Raw genomic sequence first — 19,477 nt, 5'->3', positions numbered from 1 at the left:
TGAAAAGATGCTCAACTTCACCCATAATAAGAAAAATGAAAATCAAAAGTATATGGAGTTACAATTTCTCACCTGTGGGTTTGCAATATTCCAAATCTGACAACATACTTTGTTGACAAAGTTGTGGGGAAACACTTTCCTATATTCCTATTTGTCATTGCAAAACAGTCCCTATGGAGGTAAATTTTAGTAACCAGCAAAATTACATATGCAGTTGTTCTTTGACCTAGCAATCCAATTTCTAAAATTCTATCCCGAATACACACTTAGAAAAAAAAATTTAAAAAAATAGTTTCAAGGGATTGGTTAAAAAACTATGGTATGTCCATGTAATGGATACTATGTAGCTGTAAAACTAACTCAGCTACTTCTCTAGGATACATTGTTAATTGAGAGAAGCAAACTAGAGGAAAGTGTGTTGTAGCGTGTTACTATTTAAGAAGGGTAGGGCTCTATACCCGCACACATACACACAAGTATATGATTATATTTTTTTAAAAATTGAAGGTTTAACCATAATTTTTAAAAAATGGTTACCAATAAGGGGGTGGGGGGAGGAATACGTTGGAAGGGACAATGTTGGAAGCTAGAATTCTTGGAATATACCATGTTTTGTTGGTTTGACTTTGGAGTCACTTAAATATCTTTACAATGTTATAATCAAAAAAAAAAAAAAAAGAAAAAAAGAAACACCAAATGTACCTAAATATATAAACAGTTGGTGCCACAGCCACACAGATAACTATGCCAATTGCTATAAAATGCGATAATTTGTACCTCCCTAGTGGGATATGTCCTAAAGTAAAAAAGAACTGCAAAATCATCTTACACTGTTGACAATCATATTGGTGACAGTGTCAGCATTCTGAGATTGTTGTGTGGAATAAAACATTGTGAATAAGGCAAGTGAATAATTATGTGATTTTCTAATTCTATCATTCCATTCATTGTTTAGGACTAGGATTCTTGGCTGAAGAGAAAGGAGATATAAGTTTAGGAAAATCTGTAGAGCCCTGTTTTTAATTAGAATTATCAGCATAAACTCAAGTTACTTTAAGAAGAAATAGATATATTCAGTAGGAAAAGTATAAAATGAGCCTGCATATCTTGTCAGGTCAGATAGCAAGAAAGCTATAAAGGATGATTTAGTACACTCAAAAGACTCACGAGCCAGTTGGCAGATAGCACAATTTGAACATCAATATAGAAAATAATATCTGTAGTGGGTGGAAACGCTGAATATGTTTAAATACATGAGTTCAAAATGATACTAAATAAAGAGACACCATACAAAAACCAAAGCACTAATTGATCACCATTGGAGGATACTAGCAAGCTGACAATATTTTGAAAACTGGTAAATAAACAGAAAAGAATTCAATATTTCCTACAGTTCCCATACACACTGTACCTCTGGATAGGCAAGTAGTAAATGAAGGATACTTTTTCTTAAAAAAAAAAGTTCCATTTAATGAGTGAAAAAGGAATGATGGAATTACAGTATCATCACTTTGCAACTTCCAATGAATTAATGGAGATAATAAGCATTGGCCATGCTATTGTTCAGCTGCTAAAAGTAAACAAAGAGACTCACTCTTAGCATCGCGTGCTTTCTGAGGGAGGAGCACACTATGACACATAGAGTAGTTTTGCCAAAAAGAATCATACCTAAATCTGATCAAGTATCTACCAATTTACAGGAAAGAGAACAGCATATTATGTTGAATGACACTGAAGGGATGCAGTTGGCACAATTGTTTCTTCAATAATTTGCAAGGAGAAAAAAGTGATGGAGGGGAGTTGGAGGGAAACATACAAGGTGAGAGGTACTTAGAAGATATCAACCAATCACAATATGTGGATCTGATTTGGATCTTGAATCAAAACAACTTAAAAATTGAAAAAAACATATTTTAGCATTTATGACAACTGGAAGTTTGAATATTGACTGGTTATTTAATAATAGCAAGGAATTACTATTAAACTTTTAGGTGTGATAATGGCTTTACTGCAGCTATGTTTAAGACACCTACTCAGATACAGTGAAATGACATGATGTTTGGTGTTTGACTCAGAATAATATAGGGAGGGATGTGGATGGGAATATAAACAAAACAGGATTGACTGTAGTTGTTAATTATCGGAATTGAGTTCCAGAATTGGTATATGGCAGTTCATTATACTCTTCAGTTCAACTTTAGTGTAAGTTAAGGTTTTTTTTTCATAATAAAAAATACCACCACCAACCCCGCTGAATTATGACTCACCTTAAACAATATACCTTCTTTGAAAAAATTAAGGATAATACCAATAAAGAGTAGAAATAAGGGAAAAAAACCCACCCACAATTCTACCACTTGGGATCATTCGTGTTTCTGTTTCGTCCATTTTCTTCTAACATTATCTGTGAGTAAGGGCTATAATTATAAAAATTATAAATGTAATTTTTATTCCTGTTTTCATCCTTCCCTTCTCCCCTCACCTCCATAACAAAAGCAACTCCTATATTATAAAAAACCATTTGTAGTAATTTCATAGCCTTTCTTTCATAGCCATACACGTAAGGCAGTAGAGCCTAGTATTTAAGACCACTATTTTTGTAGTCAAATCTAGTTTCAAAGCCGGCTCTGCCATTTATTAACTGGAAGTTTTGGGGGTATATTTATTAATATCCCCGAGTCTCAGTTTCCTCATCTGTGTCACAATTTATAGGGTTGTTATTGACAGTTAATAAGATAAAGTATTAATATACAAAGCACTTTACATAATCTCTGGCACATTGTAGACATACAATATGACTAAGCAATTGTTTACTTAATCAACTAAATATTTTTAAAGATAACATGAAGGCTAAGGGTGCCTTTTCAGTTTTCAAGCATGTCTTTTGATGAGTCTGATGACAACACACTATTAGGGTTGATTAATGTCTTCATAGTTTTTAACCATGGAACTACTTTTCTTTTATCAAATAAAATCTTATCAGGAGTACCGATATGTAAAACAAACAAAAGCTGAGACACTTTGGTAGAAGTCAAGGCAAGGATGGGGTCCCTTTCATTGTAGGATTCAGTACAGCAGATGTTGGTGGCTGAGTCCTTGATGGTGCCACATAATCTAAATATCTTAGTTATTTTAATTATGTCAGAGTTATTGCTGATTTTGAATTAATTGGGAATCTCAATGACTGTCACCTTATTGTACAGGTGATTTCATTTCGGAGGAGTGAATTTCCTATTAAACTAGAAGCATCTATTATGTACTACGTGCCAGTCACTGTGCCAGTTGCTACAAAGATGCAAAGATAGATCTTCATTCTCAGAAGCTCACAATCTAGAAGAAACAGCCAGGTAATTAAGTTATTTCAGAAAGTATGATAAATTACAGATATTCATGAATGATAACATTAAGAAGGGAGTTACTAAGATAAAACCATTTTTTTAAAGAAAAAAAAAACTAGGAATTCCCTGGTGGTGCAGTGGTTAAGAATCTGCCTGCCAATGCAAGGAACATGGGTTTGATCCCTGCTCCGGGAAGATCCCACATGCTGCGAAGCAACGAAGTCCGTGCACCACAACTACTGAGCCTGCGCTCTAGAGCCCATGAGCCTCAACTACTGAAGCCCGTGCGCCTAGAGCCCGTGCTCTGCAACAAGAGAAGCCACCACAATGAGAAGCCCGCGCACCGCAACTCGCCGCAGCTAGAGAAAGCCCACATGCAGCAACGAAGATCCAACGCAGCCAAAAAAAAAAAAAACATACAAAGACACATGACTTCCAGAACATTACACTTGCCTGTTTAACTTTTCTTGCTGCTGCTTTTGCTGGTTCTTTCGTATACCCTTACATCGAATGGTTAGAGTTGCTCAGGGCCCAGTCATTGTATCTGTCTATATATCTACTTTTTTATAAATATATAATATATGTACTTTTTTTCATTCTTAAGCTCATTAAATATTATCTATAATATTATCTGTAAGCTAATGACTCCCAAGCTTATGGCAGCAGTCTGAACCTCTCTCCTAGTTTCCAGACAGTCTATCATCTCCATTTGAGTGTCTAAAATGACTCTCAAACCTAACATCCACAATTGTGTGCTCCTGATCTAGACCCTCAAGTCCAAACAACTCCAGAGCCAGCTCCTCACGCTGTTTTCCCATCTCAGTTAACGGCAACTCAATTCTAGTTGTTCAGGCCAAAATCTTTGATGGCAGCATTGACTCTTTTTCCCTCTCACTCCATATCTGTCCTTCCAAAATTTCTGTCAGCTTTAACTTCAAAATATATCCAGGATTTGACCACTTTTCACCATCTCCAATCTTAACTGGTCTCTCTGTTGCCTGCTGGCTATTCTCAACAGAGAAGCAGAGAGTGATTTTATTAAATGATGTCATATCATGTCATCCTCTACTCCAGCGGTTCTCAACTGGGAGTTATTTATAGCGCCTCCAGGGATATTTGGCAATGTGTGTGCATGTGTGGTATAGTGCTACAAACATCAGCCTGTTGGAGGTGAGGGATGCTGCTAACCATCTTACAATGCACAGTACAGCCCTACACAACAAAACACTGTCAAGCCCAAAATGTCAATAGTGCCAAGACTGAGAGACCCTACCCCACTCCAAACCCTAAAATGGCTTTACACCTCAACCCTCACGATGGCCTCAAAAGCCTTGACTTTAACATAAATCTTTCTACCAGGGCTTCCCTGGTGACGCAGTTGTTAAGAATCCGCCTGCCAACGCAGGGAACACAGGTTCAAGCCCTGGTCTGGGAAGATCCCACATGCCGCGGAGCAACTAAGCCTGTGTGCCACCACTACTGAGCCCACGCGCCTAGAGCTCGTGCTCCGCAACAAGAGAAGCCACCGCGATGAGAAGCCCGTGCACCTCAATGAGGAGTAGCCCCCGCTCGCCGCAGCTAGAGAAAGCCCGCGTGCAGCAACGAAGACTCAACACAGCCAAAAATAAAGAAATTAAATAAATAAATGTATATTAAAACACACACACACACACACACACACACACACACACACACAAATCTTTCTACCATATTACAGCTTTTATGGCCCACCAGTGAAGCAGCTATCCCCTATACATTTTCAATTCTATGATTTAAACGTTAAAGAGGAATGAAATATATTTGAAAGGTTTTACTGATTTTAAATTTCTACTCATGTCCACCAGGGGGTGGGCTTTACTGCTAAATAATACTACACAAGCTTCATTGGCCGTGCAGCTGTGGTGGAATCACCCTGGTAGGAGCAAGCATTCTCACAGCTACTCTTTGTGACAAAGTTTTGTCATATATAGGATACATATTGTTACAAGTGGGATAACCCATTTGCAGAAGCAAATTGCAGAAGAACTGGTTTTGCACAATTCCAAAATACACCTTTTCAATTCACTCAACCGATTAGCTCACAAAAGATGAGTTTTAAAATGTTTGTCTTGGGACAAATTGTTTTTGAATTCAGAAGTGCTATTTTAAAAAGAGTTGCTTTAAAGATTTCTGTCTTGACGTTTTGTGCACATGTCTTTCTCTTAAGCCAGTCCTGCTGATGCACTAGGGACATTTGTTTAGGCCTTCCTCCTCCTACCTGTGAGGGAGCTCCTGCACCCAAGACACTTAGGGGTGACATAATGGGTCAGGGAATCAGCAGTCCTAAGTCAGAGGCCCTCCATCCCCAACTAAGTTATGTCTCCCAGAGAGAGTTGACATGGCCACTGCATTGTTGAGCTGGTCTATGTCAAAAGTAACACCGGAGTCCTGGGTTGTATGACACACAGCTTGTGTAGCCATCAACAGTGACCTGAGACTGGGCATACCCACGGGGCTGGAATGATATGGTTTGAGTCAAGGTATGAATGTATTGAACGACTCCTAAATGACATTTCTTTGTAGCGTTTTGCTCATTTTTGCACATTTCATGTGACATGGATTTTTGTTTGAGAGGGTTATTAGGCCTCCCTTATTCCTTAGTAATGGGACAGGTCTGCCAGGGTTTCAGGAGCTCATATGGACTGGGTCATTCAGCTTCTGTTGAAAACCCCTCTTTTTAATAGTCTTAATTGTCAATGAAGCTAGAAAAATCGTTTCTCCCTTGTCCATATAACAACCAACCAAACTGCTAGCTACTTCTAACCAGGATAGGGCTTGTGAATATTCTCAGTGGGATAAAATCACTAATTTTTTTTTTGAAGCTCTAGGCCAAATATATTACATGCATTACCATTCTGAATAATAAACCTGGCATGTGGCAAGTTATTTTCAAGTACAGTTTTAGAGATTCCCTGAAAATGAATGAGTGGACCTGACAATAATGATGGAATAGAACAGGCATGAGGAGGTAATCTGAGAAGCCTAGAGTGTAGCTGGAAGGAAAGTGGAGCATTAGGAAAAGTGGAGTTCAGGTAGAAATCAAACACCATAGGCCAGCATAATTGCTGCATCCAACTTTTGTTTATGTTAAAATGACTTTATACAAGTCTGGGTTTATGGCATAACCATCCTACAGCTGGGTGCCTTTATAGTCAAACTAAAAGCCAAAACTAACAATTGTTTTAAAAAGAATGTATTTATATATTTTATATAAGATAAAAAATAGATATATTTGAATCTGCATTCTTATTACTTTACATCATTTTCAAATTGTCAAGTTCTTTCCTACTGTAAATTTTATTAATGCAAGCCGAAGGTTTAAAAATGGCTGCAGGGATTCAGATACTTCTTTTAGAAATCATTCCCAAGTACCTCTCAAAAGGAATGAAAGGCTTTTTATATAATGTTTTCCTTGCCTCACCTTGTGATTTCCTTCAACATAGCAGCACTAAGCAAACAGAAGCCACGACGTAGGCTTCTGATGTCATTGGCTGCCTGCTCCTATGGTTACCAAGATGGGCCCTGGATTCCTGATCCTCTATGTCAGTGAAGTGGCCTGGTTCCTAGACTATGAATATCTGGGTAGCTGTACAGAGTAGAAGAGGAAAAGGGAACTTGTCAGTATTTAGTCTCTCCTTTGGGTAAAGAAATTTGAGGATGTTGTGATATAAATTATTTTTGAAATATAAAGCACTATGCATTCTCCATGTTCTCTAAATAACTGTTCTCAATCCACTCGTCCTAAGGTACTACTGAAGGAAGAAAACCTTTTGGGAACATTTGAATGGAAGTGCAAAACAAACATTTGAATTAGGAATCGGGCTATGAATTCAGCTTGCACATACAGATCATTTGTATTAGGATATGAGATTAAAAGTCATGATGGAGATGCCAAGATACAATAGATAGTAGATAACCAAAGTGAGATGAGCCATCTTCAGGAACTTGGGAAAAGGAGGTAACTGAAAACCCAGGACACAATTCTTTTTTTTGTTTTTTAATTGAAGTATAGTTGATTTACAATGTTGTAAATTTCTGTAATTTCTGTAATTTCTGCTGTATAGCAAAGTGATCCAGTTATATATATATATATATATATACATTCTTTTTCATATTCTTTTCCATTATGGTTATTGAATATAATAACCATAGGATATTGAATATAGTTATATATATATAGTTGAATATATATTCAACTATATATATATAGTTGAATATAGTTATATATATATAGTTATATATATACATTCTTTTTCATATTCTTTTCCATTATGGTTATTGAATATAATAACCATAGGATATTGAATATAGTTCCCTGTGTTATACAGCAGGACCTTGTTGTTTATCCATTCTATATATAATAGCCTGCATCTGCTAATCCCAAACTCCCAATCCATCCCTCCCCCACTCCCTGCTCCCTTGGCAACCACAAGTCTGTTTTCTATGCAGGACACAATTCTTAAGCTCCTCCAACACTGAGGGTCTAAATGGTTGAGAGCAGTACCTAGGAGAAGATTCGTTTGGAGAGAGCAGATCTGTAAAGCCCTTCTCTCCACCCAAGGAGGTAGGTTTGGAGTGTGAACCTCATGAAAGGGATCTTCAGTGAATTTACTTGAAGAGCTTGATGTGTTCCCTGACACTGGGGCGATAAAATGGGCTTCTCCCTGGAAAAATCTAAAATCTGGGAAAGATGGCTGGCTTAGCTAGCTTCTCTGATGGTGCCAACTAAGGACATGTTCCTGCATCCAGACTGGTTTCCATTCTCAGAGATTACTGAGTCAAGGGTATGTGAGTAGTGCTTCCAGCTGTGGGAAATGTGATCTAGTCAACTTGGAGTTGGCCCGAATTTTGTCCAAGAGGACTGCTTTGTGTGAGTAGGAGATGGGTAAAGAGGGGATCCCAGCAAAGGGTCTTCATTGAAGAGTCAGAAGACAAACCTGAGCTTTAAGGGCCCAGTGAGTCACAGGAAAGTATCTTTGCTGTGGAAAGTACAATACAAAGTTCCCCGTGGCCTGGAGGGAGATCTCAAAGGAACTCAAGGAACACCAACTCTGCCCCAGCCACCGTCCCGTCGCAAGAGAAGAAATCAGTTGTAAACATTTGCCAAATTCAAAGAGCGAAGCCAACTTAGAAAAACATCATTAAAGTAAAAACTCCCACTCTGTTTACTGTTCTTGCATCTCCCTGCTTTTTTTTTTTTTTTTAACATCTTTATTGGAGTATAATTGCTTTACAATGGTATGTTAGTTTCAGCTTCACAACAAAACGAATCAGTTATATATATACATATATTCCCATATCTCTTCCCGCTTGCATCTCCCTCCCTCCCACCCTCCCTATCCCACCCCTCTAGGTGGTCACAAAGCACCGAGCTGATCTCCCTGTGCTATGCGGCTGCTTCCCACTAGCTATCTACCTTACGTTTGGTAGTGTATATATGTCCATGCCTCTTTATCGCTTTGTCACCGTTTACCCTTCCCCTCCTCATAGCCTCAAGTCCATTCTCTAGTAAGTCTGTGTCTTTATTCCTGTTTCACCCCTAGGTTTTTCATGACATTTTTTTTTTCTTAAATTCCATATATATGTGTTAGCATACAGTATTTGTCTCTCTCTTTCTGACTTACTTCACTCTGTATGACAGACTCTAGGTCTATCCACCTCATTACAAATAGCTCAATTTCGTCTCTTTTTATGGCTGAGTAATATTCCATTGTATATATGTGCCACATCTTCTTTATCCATTCATCCGATGATGGACACTTAGGTTGTTTCCATCTCTGGGCTATTGTAAATAGAGCTGCAATGAACATTTTGGTTCATGACTCTTTTTGAATTATGGTTTTCTCAGGGTATATGCCCAGTAGTGGGATTGCTGGGTCATATGGTAGTTCTATTTGTAGCTTTTTAAGGAACCTCCATACTGTTCTCCACAGTGGCTGTATCAATTTACATTCCCACCAACAGTGTAAGAGGGTTCCCTTTTCTCCACACCCTCTCCAGCATTTATTGTTTCTAGATTTTTTGATGATGGCCATTCTGACTGGTGTGAGATGATATCTCATTGTAGTTTTGATTTGCATTTCTCTCATGATTAGTGATGTTGAGCATTCTTTCATGTGTTTGTTGGCACTCTGTATATCTTCTTTGGAGAAATGTCTATTTAGGTCTTCTGCCCATTTTTGGATTGGGTTGTTTGTTTTTTTGTTATTAAGCTGCATGAGCTGCTTATAAATTTTGGAGATTAATCCTTTGTCAGTTGCTTCATTTGCAAATATTTTCTCCCATTCTGAGGGTTGTCTTTTGGTCTTCTTTATGGTTTCCTTTGCTGCGCAAAAGCTTTTAAGTTTCATTAGGTCCCATTTGTTTACTTTGTTTTTATTTCCATTTCTCTAGGAGGTGGGTCAAAAAGGACCTTGCTGTGATTTATATCATAGAGTGTTCTGCCTATGTTTTCCTCTAAGAGTTTGATAGTTTCTGGCCTTACATTTAGGTCTTTAATCCATTTTGAGCTTATTTTTGTGTATGGTGTTAGGGAGTGATCTAATCTCATACTTTTACATGTAGCTGTCCAGTTTTCCCAGCACCACTTATTGAATAGGCTGTCCTTTCTCCACTGTACATTTCTGCCTCCTTTGTCAAAGATAAGGTGACCATATGTGCGTGGGTTTATCTCTGGGCTTTCTATCCTGTTCCATTGATCTATATTTCTGTTTTTGTGCCAGTACCATACTGTCTTGATTACTGTAGCTTTGTAGTATAGTCTGAAGTCAGGAAGCCTGATTCCTCCAGCTCCATTTTTCGTTCTCAAGATTGCTTTGGCTATTCGGGGTCTTTTGTGTTTCCATACAAATTGTGAAATTTTTTGTTCTAGTTCTGTGAAAAATGCCAGTGGTAGTTTCATAGGGATTGCATTGAATCTGTAGATTGCTTTGGGTAGTAGAGTCATTTTCACAATGTTGATTCTTCCAATCCAAGAACATGGTATATCTCTCCATCTATTTGTATCATCTTTAATTTCTTTCATCAGTGTCTTATAATTTTCTGCATACAGGTCTTTTGTCTCCTTAGGTAGGTTTATTCCTAGGTATTTTATTCTTTTTGTTGCAATGGTAAATGGGCATCTCCCTGCTTTGATGCTGGCTGGGTCAGAGATGTTGGCAGGCTGGCAGAAGAGGACAAATGCTAAATGGGATAGAAAAGACTCAGGACCTCTCTCCCCACTGAAATGGCTGGTCCACAGCAGTCCTCAGCTGGAGAGAAGACGTCTCAACGTTATAATTTTAAAGGTTTAATTAATACGTAGGTGTGGTAGATGAATTAATTTAGCCCCATGAATCACACCTTCCAGTATTCACACCCTGGTGTAGCCCCCTCCTCCAATGATTCTGGGATGACCCTTTGTCTCCCTTTAACCAACATAATGTAAAGGAAATGATGTTGTGCCAGTTCTGGGCCTCAGCCTTTAAGAAGGTCTGGCAACTTCTAATTTTGTGCTTTCAGGGTCATTCATCCAAGAAGGCCAGATCTGCTGCTAAAGAGACCACATGGAAAGGCCACATGGAGAGGAAAAGTCCGAGACTAGATAGAAAGGAAAAGGAGCTGTCCCACTCTCTCCTGATTCTCTTCAAGCAAATCCTAATCGTCATATAATTGCACCCATAAATATTTTAATATGTATCTTTACATGAAAAAGATTCTTTCTAAAAACCTAACATTTAATTCTATTATCTCATTTGATAATGAGATAATGATCAGTGTTCAAATTTTCCTTATAGATCAAAATAGGATCTGTATAGGGTTAAAATTAAGATCTATATAAGGTCCATATGTTGCACTGATTATGTCTCTTATATCTTTCTTCATCTCAAACTTCTCCTTTTATTTCCCCTCTCACACCCCACACCTCGGGGATGAGAATCTTTTTTTTTTTTAACTTTTTATACTGGAGTATAGTTATTTAACAATGTTGTGTTAGTTTCAGGTGTACAGCAAAGTGACTCAGTTATACATATATATGTATCTATTCTTTTTCAAAATTTTTTTTTATTGGAGTATAATTGCTTTACAATGTTGTGTTAGTTTCTGCTGTACAATGAAGTGAATCAGCTATATGTATACCTATATCCCCTCCCTCTGGGACCTCCCTCCCCCCCAATCCCACCCATCTAGGTCATCGCAGAGTGCTGATCTGAGCTTCCTGTTCTTCACAGCATATTCCCGCTAGCTATCTATTTGACACATGGTAGTGTATATATGTCAACCCTAATCTCCCAATTCTTCCCACCCTCCCCTTCCCACCCTGTGTCCACATGTCCGTTCTCTACGTCTATGTCTCTATTCCTGCCCAGCAAATAGGTTCATCTATACCATTTTTCTAGATTCCACATATATGCATTAATATACGATATTTGTTTTTCTCTTTCTGGCTTACTTCACTCTGTATGACAGACTCTAGGTCCATCCACATCTCTACAAATGACCCAATTTTGCTCCTTTTTATGGCTAAGTAATATTCCATTGTATATATGTACCACATCTTCTTTATCCATTCATCTGTCATTGGACATTTAGGTTCTTTCCATGTCCTGGCTATTGTAAATAGTGCTGCAGTGAACACTGGGGTACATGTGTCCTTCTGAATTATGGTTTTACTCAGGATATATGCCCAGTAGTGGGATTGCTGGGTCATATGGTAGTTATATTTTTAGTTTTTTAAGGAAACTCCATACTGTTCTTCACAGTGGCTGTATCAATTTACATTCCCACCAACAGTGCAAGAGGGTTCCCTTTTCTCCATACCCTCTCCAGCATTTATTGTTTGTAGATTTTTTGATGATGGCCATTCTGACTGGTGTGAGGTGATACCTCATTGTAGTTTTGATTTGCATTTCTCTAATAATTAGTGATGCTGAGCCTCTTTTCATGTGCCTCTTGGCCATCTGTATGTCTTCTTTGATGAAATGTCTATTTAGGTCTTCCCCCCATTTTTTTTTTTAACATCTTTTTTGGAGTGTAATTGCTTTACAATGGTGTGTTAGTTTCTGCTTTATAACAAAGTGAATCAGTTACACATACACATATGTTCCCATATCTCTTCCCTCTTGCATCTCCCTCCTTTCCACCCTCTGTATTCCCCCCATTTTTTAATTGGGTTGTTTGTTTTCTTGATATTGAGCTCCATGGGCTATTTGTATATTTTGAGGATTAATCCTTTGTCTGTTGCTTCATTTGCAAATATTTTTTCCCATTCTGAGGGTTGTCTTTTTGTCTTGTTTATGGTTTCCTTTGCTGTGCAAAAGCTTTTAAGTTTAATTAGGTCCCATTTGTTTATTTTTGTTTTTATTTTCATTACTCTAGGAGGTGGGTCAAAAAGATCTTGCTGTGATTTATGTCAAAGAGTGTTTTCCTCTAAGAATTTTATAGTGTCCAGTCTTACATTTAGGTCTTTAATCCGTTTTGAGTTTATTTTTGTATATGGTGTTAGGGAGTGCTCTAATTTCATTCTTTTACATGTAGTTGTCCAGTTTTCCCAGCACCACTTATTGAAGAGGCTGTCTTTTCTCCATTGTATGTTCTTGCCTTCTTTGTCATAAATTAGATGACCATATATGCGTGGGTTTATCTCTGGGCTTTCTACCCTGTACCATTGATCTATATTTCTGTTTTTGTGCCAGTACCATACTGTCTTGATTACTGTAGCTTTGTAGTGTAGTCTGAAGTCAGAGAGCCTGAGTCCTCCAGCTCTGTTTTTCTTTCTCAAGGTTGCTTTGGCAAAGTGACTCAGTTATACATATACATGTATCTATTCTTTTTCAAACTTTTTTTTCCCAATTAGGTGGTTACATAATATTGAGCAGAGTTCCCTGTGCTATACAGTAGGTCCTTGTTGGTTGTCCATTTTAAATGTATCAGTGTGTACATGTTGATCCCAAACTCCCTAACTGTTCCTTCCCAGACCCTTCCTTCCAGGATGAGAATCTTAAAGCAGTGAATTATGAGAGGATTCAGTGAGCCAGCCACTGCTTAGGAGCCCCCAGTAACCCAACTGAGCTCCTGGGAGCTAACAAAGGACTTGCTCCCAGTGAACAGGGCCCAGCATTTAGATGGGGAAGATCAGCCAGAACAAATAACAGCACAATGAACTAGAGCTGCAGATGGGGAGAGACAAATATTTGAACAGAAAAAAAATAAAAATACACTTGAAGAACAGCCAGCATGTGGGGGGAAGGAGACTTCCTCCACCTAAAAAGATGATTTACCAACCAAACATTTGCTAAGATTGGATTAGTGGCCTAGAAGAATAATGACAAGAAATATACCCAAAATGCACAGTAGAAATGATGAGAAAAGATCACTTTTTGGTTAGATAGATTTAGGAGTTCTGACATGCTAAATAGTAATAATTTTACAGGACTTCTAGAAGAAAAAACTTACAAGAGACAAGAGTAGAACATTTATTAAGTTATAGTAGAAAACTTGCCAGAACTATGAAAGACTTGAGTCTGCATATTGGAAAGAATCAATGAGTTTCTAGTAGTATTGATTCCTTTTTTAAAGACATGTCTTGGTAAAATTTCTGAATTCTAAGGCTAAAGAGAAAATCTTACAGACTTCCAGACAGAAAAAAAACAGGTTTTCTGCAAAGGACAAAGAATCAGACTTCTCATCTGTTGTAACACTAGAAGCAACAGAGAACTAACAAACATCCCACAAACTATTTACAAAAAAAAAAAAAAAGCCTGCAACCTAGGAATCCTACATTAACCAAGGATCATTCTCCTGTCAAGATGAAAGAAATTTAATTGTGGTTGTGCTAGTAATCAGAGACTCTATCATCTGTGTTCTCCATATGAGGAAACTATTCTAGAAAAGACACCAAACAAAAGGACGAAAAAAAAAAATCAGTATGGAGATGTCAAGGAGAGGAAACAGTGGTGACCAATGAAGCTTGCAAGATATATTTACTTTAAATCTAAATAGATAATATTAGCCTGGGATGTTTTAATATTAGGACTCTCAAAAAGAGAAACCAATGATTTTAACTATCTCAGCAAAGTCTAACAATCGGAGATAGGAAAAAGGACTAAATAATTCCATTCCCAAAGTTTCATGGTGAGCAAGGCAGGGAGTAGAGAACAGCAAGAGAAGGGGGAATGAGCATATTTTAAAAGTTTAATCTTATTAGAATCGGGAGAAAATGAAATAATAGAACTCCTGGGGTAGGGGAGAAACTGATGGCAGCTTTTCTTCAAATAAAGTAGGAAAACATGAAAGCGTGATTGTGAGCACAGGAAAGGGAAGGCAGCCATTAATGAAATGAAAGGGAGGTAGAACTTGCAAAATATCAGGAGAAAAACTGGACTGAAGGCACCTTGATCACACCAGTAAAAATAATGAAAAGGCAAAAAGGAAATATCATCAAAAACATAACTACAGGGAGAAGTGACAAGAAATGTGGAATTGTTCAAAAGAAGAGGAAGCCCCACAAAATAGGACTGTGCTGTAAGAGTGTAGCATGAAGAGAATCACATTTATTCATTTATTCATATACAAAAAATTAGGTGCGTACGTATTTTTAAAAATGAACTACTGCTCAAGAGATTTTTTATTTTTAGAAAAAATCCTTCTGCTTTATGTAAATAAAGATAATAGTGCAATCAAAATAATAATAATAAAGGTAAACTTGGGCAACGATATACAAAGTAAAAGTGGAATAACGACTCATGTGTCCTGAACTGAAAGGAAAAATGTAATTCAGGAAAGTAATTTCTCCTGACCACTAAAGTTTACTTAAGTCAAAAAATTTAAAATAGATTTTTTTTTTTTTTTTTTGGCGGTACGCGGGCCTCTCACTGTTGTGGCCTCTCCCGTTGCGGAGCACAGGCTCTGGACGCGCAGGCTCAGCGGCCATGGCTCACGGGCCCAGCCACTCCGCGGCATGTGGGATCTTCCCGGACCGGGGCACGAACCCGTGTCCCCTGCATCAGCAGGCGGACTCTCAACCACTGCGCCACCAGGGAAGCCCTAAAATAGATTTTGATCCTCCCCTGCACCCTCCTCCCCTGCCCCCTGGCTAATATATATATATAACACTTCTGGCATTCTTAGGTGTTGATTTACCTTTTCCTTAACTCAAAGACAAGACACCTCACCTGAGACTTAGCACAGTGTTGCTTACCCAGGCCACAAGGTGTGGTGGTTAAGAACCAAGCAAGGCTTTAGAGTTAGATACTGGCTCAAACTCAGACTGTCATTATCTGGCTGTGCAACACTGGGTGAGTTACTTAACCTCTCTGAGACTCAGTTTTATCATTAAAATGAAGGTCAATCGCATAGCTGTTATCAAGTTTAAATAAAGCATCTAAGATGCTGATCCCATTAAGTGCTCAGTAAATGGGCTCTTATTGTTCCTTATAAAGGCAAATGTAGGACTGAATAGGTTAAGACACTAGAACTTGCTCACTTGAAAAAGTCCTTGATAGCCACTTGCTTTTCAATTATTCGTCTCTTCCAAATAAAGGGGAGTGATATCTCTGCCATGGCATAACTTCCAGAGCTGAGTTTCTATTCAATTAATTATTGAATCAAAGTCTGTTGTGATGTATAGAAAGAAACATGAGGTGGGGAGTCAGGAGACCTTGAGAAAATAAACTTTTCTATTTTTCATTTTAGTTTCCTCACTTCTCAAGTGTTGCAATAATACTGCTGTACTTGTCAATTCCCAGAGCCATGAGGATCAAATAAGATCATGATCATGAAAATTCCTATAAATTCCATAAACTTCCATAAATGTTGTTGTTATTAATGATCAAGTAGCAAATGCTCCCCTGGCAGCTGAACTGAGCTGAGCCCACTGGGGTACCTTACATTTGCCACTGCCTGAGTTCTGCTGTGCTCTACTTATGGAGCTGCCAAGGTTAGTAAGTTAGCTGCCCTTTCACTGAACATCCCTCTAAACCACAAGTAAGGTCCAAAGATATCTGTTTTCTTTCTTTCTTTAATAAATTTATTTTGTTTATTTACTTATTTATTTTTGGCTGTGTTTGGTCTTTGCTGCTGCGTGCAGGCTTTCTCTAGTTGCAGGGAGGAGGGGCAACTCTTCGTTGTGGTGCACGGGCTTCTCATTGCGGTGGTTTCTCTTGTTGTGGAGCATGGGCTCTAGGTGCATGGGCTCCAGTAGTTGTGGCATGTGGGCTCAGTAATTGTGGCTCGCGTGCTCTAGAGTGCAGGCTCAGTAGTTGTGGTGCACGGGCTTAGTTGCTCCTAGGCATGTGGAATCTTCCCAGACCAGGGCTTGAACCCACGTCCCCTGCATTGGCAGGCAGATTCGTAACCGCTGCGCCACCAGGGAAGCCCGATATCTGTTTTCTTTGGTTGCCAGCATTTGCTACTCTCTGACTCTTCTTCGGTCTTTCGATTTTCTCCCTCTTTTCTTTCTCCCTAGTATTTTCTGTTTTGTTATTTTTGCTTGCTTTGTTTTGTTTTAATTTTACTATGCTAGTGAGTTGCCTGACTTTCCTGTCCATCAAAGACCAAAGACAGTGCTTTTTGCACTTTTAATATCCCAACCAGCCAGCCAACAGATCCAACTCAATAAATGGAGCATCGAGAAAAGTTTATCGTGAATATGACTGGAAAATCTCAGATTTAGGAAGATCTACTATGTACCATATAATTTTGTTGAGGCCGCAAACCGGATGACACCTTGTAGTGAGGAAAGGATTTCCCCTGAAGGGAATGGATATTCTCATTGTCATGACCTGAGTTAAGCGAGGACCATGGTCTGGGGTTGGGGGAGCTTTGACTCCTCTCTGGTGCTCTGTGTCAGTTTGTTACCGAAAGTAGGGTCCAGCTGCTAGTCCCTCAAAAGCCAGTACTCGAGAGGCAAGGTTGGTGGAAAGGAAAGTTTGCTTTATTTTGGAGGCCGGCAACCAAAGGCTGATTCCCCCCTGACAATCAGTGGGCAAGAGCTTTTAAAGGGGAGTCTCAGGGGTGTCTAGGGAGAGGGAGCGGGCTACATGCAGAAACAGCACAGTCAGCTCTGACAGTTTTCTTGAAATTGATCATGCGGTTGTTTGATCATCATCATCTTGATTGTTTTAAGTACAGTTAATCTTCGGTTCCAGGGTCGGTTTGTTCCCATTTCTTTGAGGCCAGTTCTCTGAATTGTGGCAGCCTATGTCATAGCTACAGTCTGGTCGTCATGTGGTTAACTTCTTCCACCTGGTGGGGTTTCAGTATCTGCAAAACAGCTCACAGGATATAGCTCAGAATATTATCTATAGCCCTTGAGAAGGAACTAAAGGTCCTTGGCTTTGTTTAATGGCTAAACTATTATTATTTGGTCTTGTTTGATTGCTTTCCTTTGCTTCTGCATTTCCTCACTTCTTTGATTAAACTTATTCTTTGGCTAAACTTTTTCTACAGAAAAAAGGCAGGTGGAGGACATGGAGTGGGGTCTGTCCTGGGAAGGCCCCATAGAGACCTGCTCTGTTTCAAGCTGGGCCTGGTCTCTGAGGAGTGGGAGGCCTGGAGCAGAATGAGCTGCACCAGCAACAAGAACAACAAGTAAGGAGAGACCAGAGCAAACAAATAACTGCTTTCCCATGGCAGAGGCAGGAAGAGCAGCAACAATAAGTGCAGAGGCTATAGCCTCAGGCAGCAGGGGGGCCTTTGAATCTCCAGGGCTCCTGTTTGTTTTCCACTGGACCCAAAGCAGCAAGAGATAACCCAACAAGAACACATCTTCAGCAAGACTAGACTTCTTACTAATCTGATCGAGAGGCAGCTTACTTTTTACATCTTGCCAATGGTGTGATGTTTGCACTTCCAGTTGGCCATACTCTTCATTCTGGTTGCAGATTGTTCAGCAGCTTCAGATGAGAGGTTTCCATGCTGTGCGTGCCACAGAAGTAGCAGGAGTTGCAAACATAGGAAAAATTCATTTAAGACGTTTTGAATACTTCAAAAACTCGTAAAAAGTAAAAAGCACACCCATGGGCTGATACTAAATTTTAACCCATGATACTAATTTTTTTTTTTTTTTTTTTTTTTTTTTGCGGTACGCGGGCCTCTCACTCTTGTGGCCTCTCCCGTTGCGGAGCACAGGCTCCGGACGTGCAGGCTCAGAGACCATGGCTCATGGGCCCAGCCGCTCCGCGGCATGTGGGATCTTCCCGGACCGGGGCACGAACCCGTGTCCCCTGCATCGGCAGGCGGACTCTCAACCACTGAGCCACCAGGGAAGCCCCATGATACTAAATTTTAATCCTATAAGTTAGGATTATGATTTAAAGCAATATAAACCAACCCAACTAGCTCAAGCCAAAATGGAATATTTTATTTGAAGGACTCAGGACTTTGTCCTAGACCAAGGTTTAGAAGGCAGCCAGGTCTCACAAAGGAACCTAAGCCAGGTACCAGAGGTCAACAGGGCTGTTTCTCATCTCTGTGTGTTTCTTCATTCTTTTCTCTCAAGACATGCTTCCTGTGCTCCTCAGGCCTTGTAGCCAAAAATATCGCCACTACACACCCTCTGCATCTGTGTATCTGCAGACACTGACTCAATGTGCAGTACCAATTCCAAATGCTTAGGAGAGAGGATCCAGCTGGCTAACTTGACCCAGGTATCAACTGTAGAGCCAATCAACCATGGCCAAGGGCACAGAATCATGCAGTATAAATACGGTTGCCAGGAGCCCCTTCCTGTATGTGCTGGCCCTGGGACACCTCTGCAAAGTCTACTATATGGGCCACAAATTAGGTGTTGACTTGTGATACCTAGTTTAACTAGCTTTTGTGCAAACTTTGGAATAAAATTTTTCTGACAGCTTTTGTACTTGTACTTTAAAAAATGCATTCTATAGGAGATTTGTCATCCTACCCCAGTGTAGGGGTAGGATGAATTCAGCTTGCTGTATGTGCCTCCTCACAAAGTTGTATAGACAAGTACATTATAACGAGCTACTGTATGCTGTGCTCAATTAAATCTTAGGCAACACTCAAATGCTTCCACTGGATGCATGGCATTTTCATGGAGAAACAGCTGGTTTTAAAAGATATGTGAATGGGTAACTTGTGATCCAATTATATGACAGCTT

Source organism: Globicephala melas, chromosome 8 (genome assembly GCF_963455315.2).
Source record: "Globicephala melas chromosome 8, mGloMel1.2, whole genome shotgun sequence".
In the NCBI taxonomy this organism is placed as follows: Eukaryota; Metazoa; Chordata; class Mammalia; order Artiodactyla; family Delphinidae; genus Globicephala; species Globicephala melas.
The sequence above is the reverse complement of the archived record's forward strand: the minus strand, read 5'-3'. Positions refer to the sequence as shown.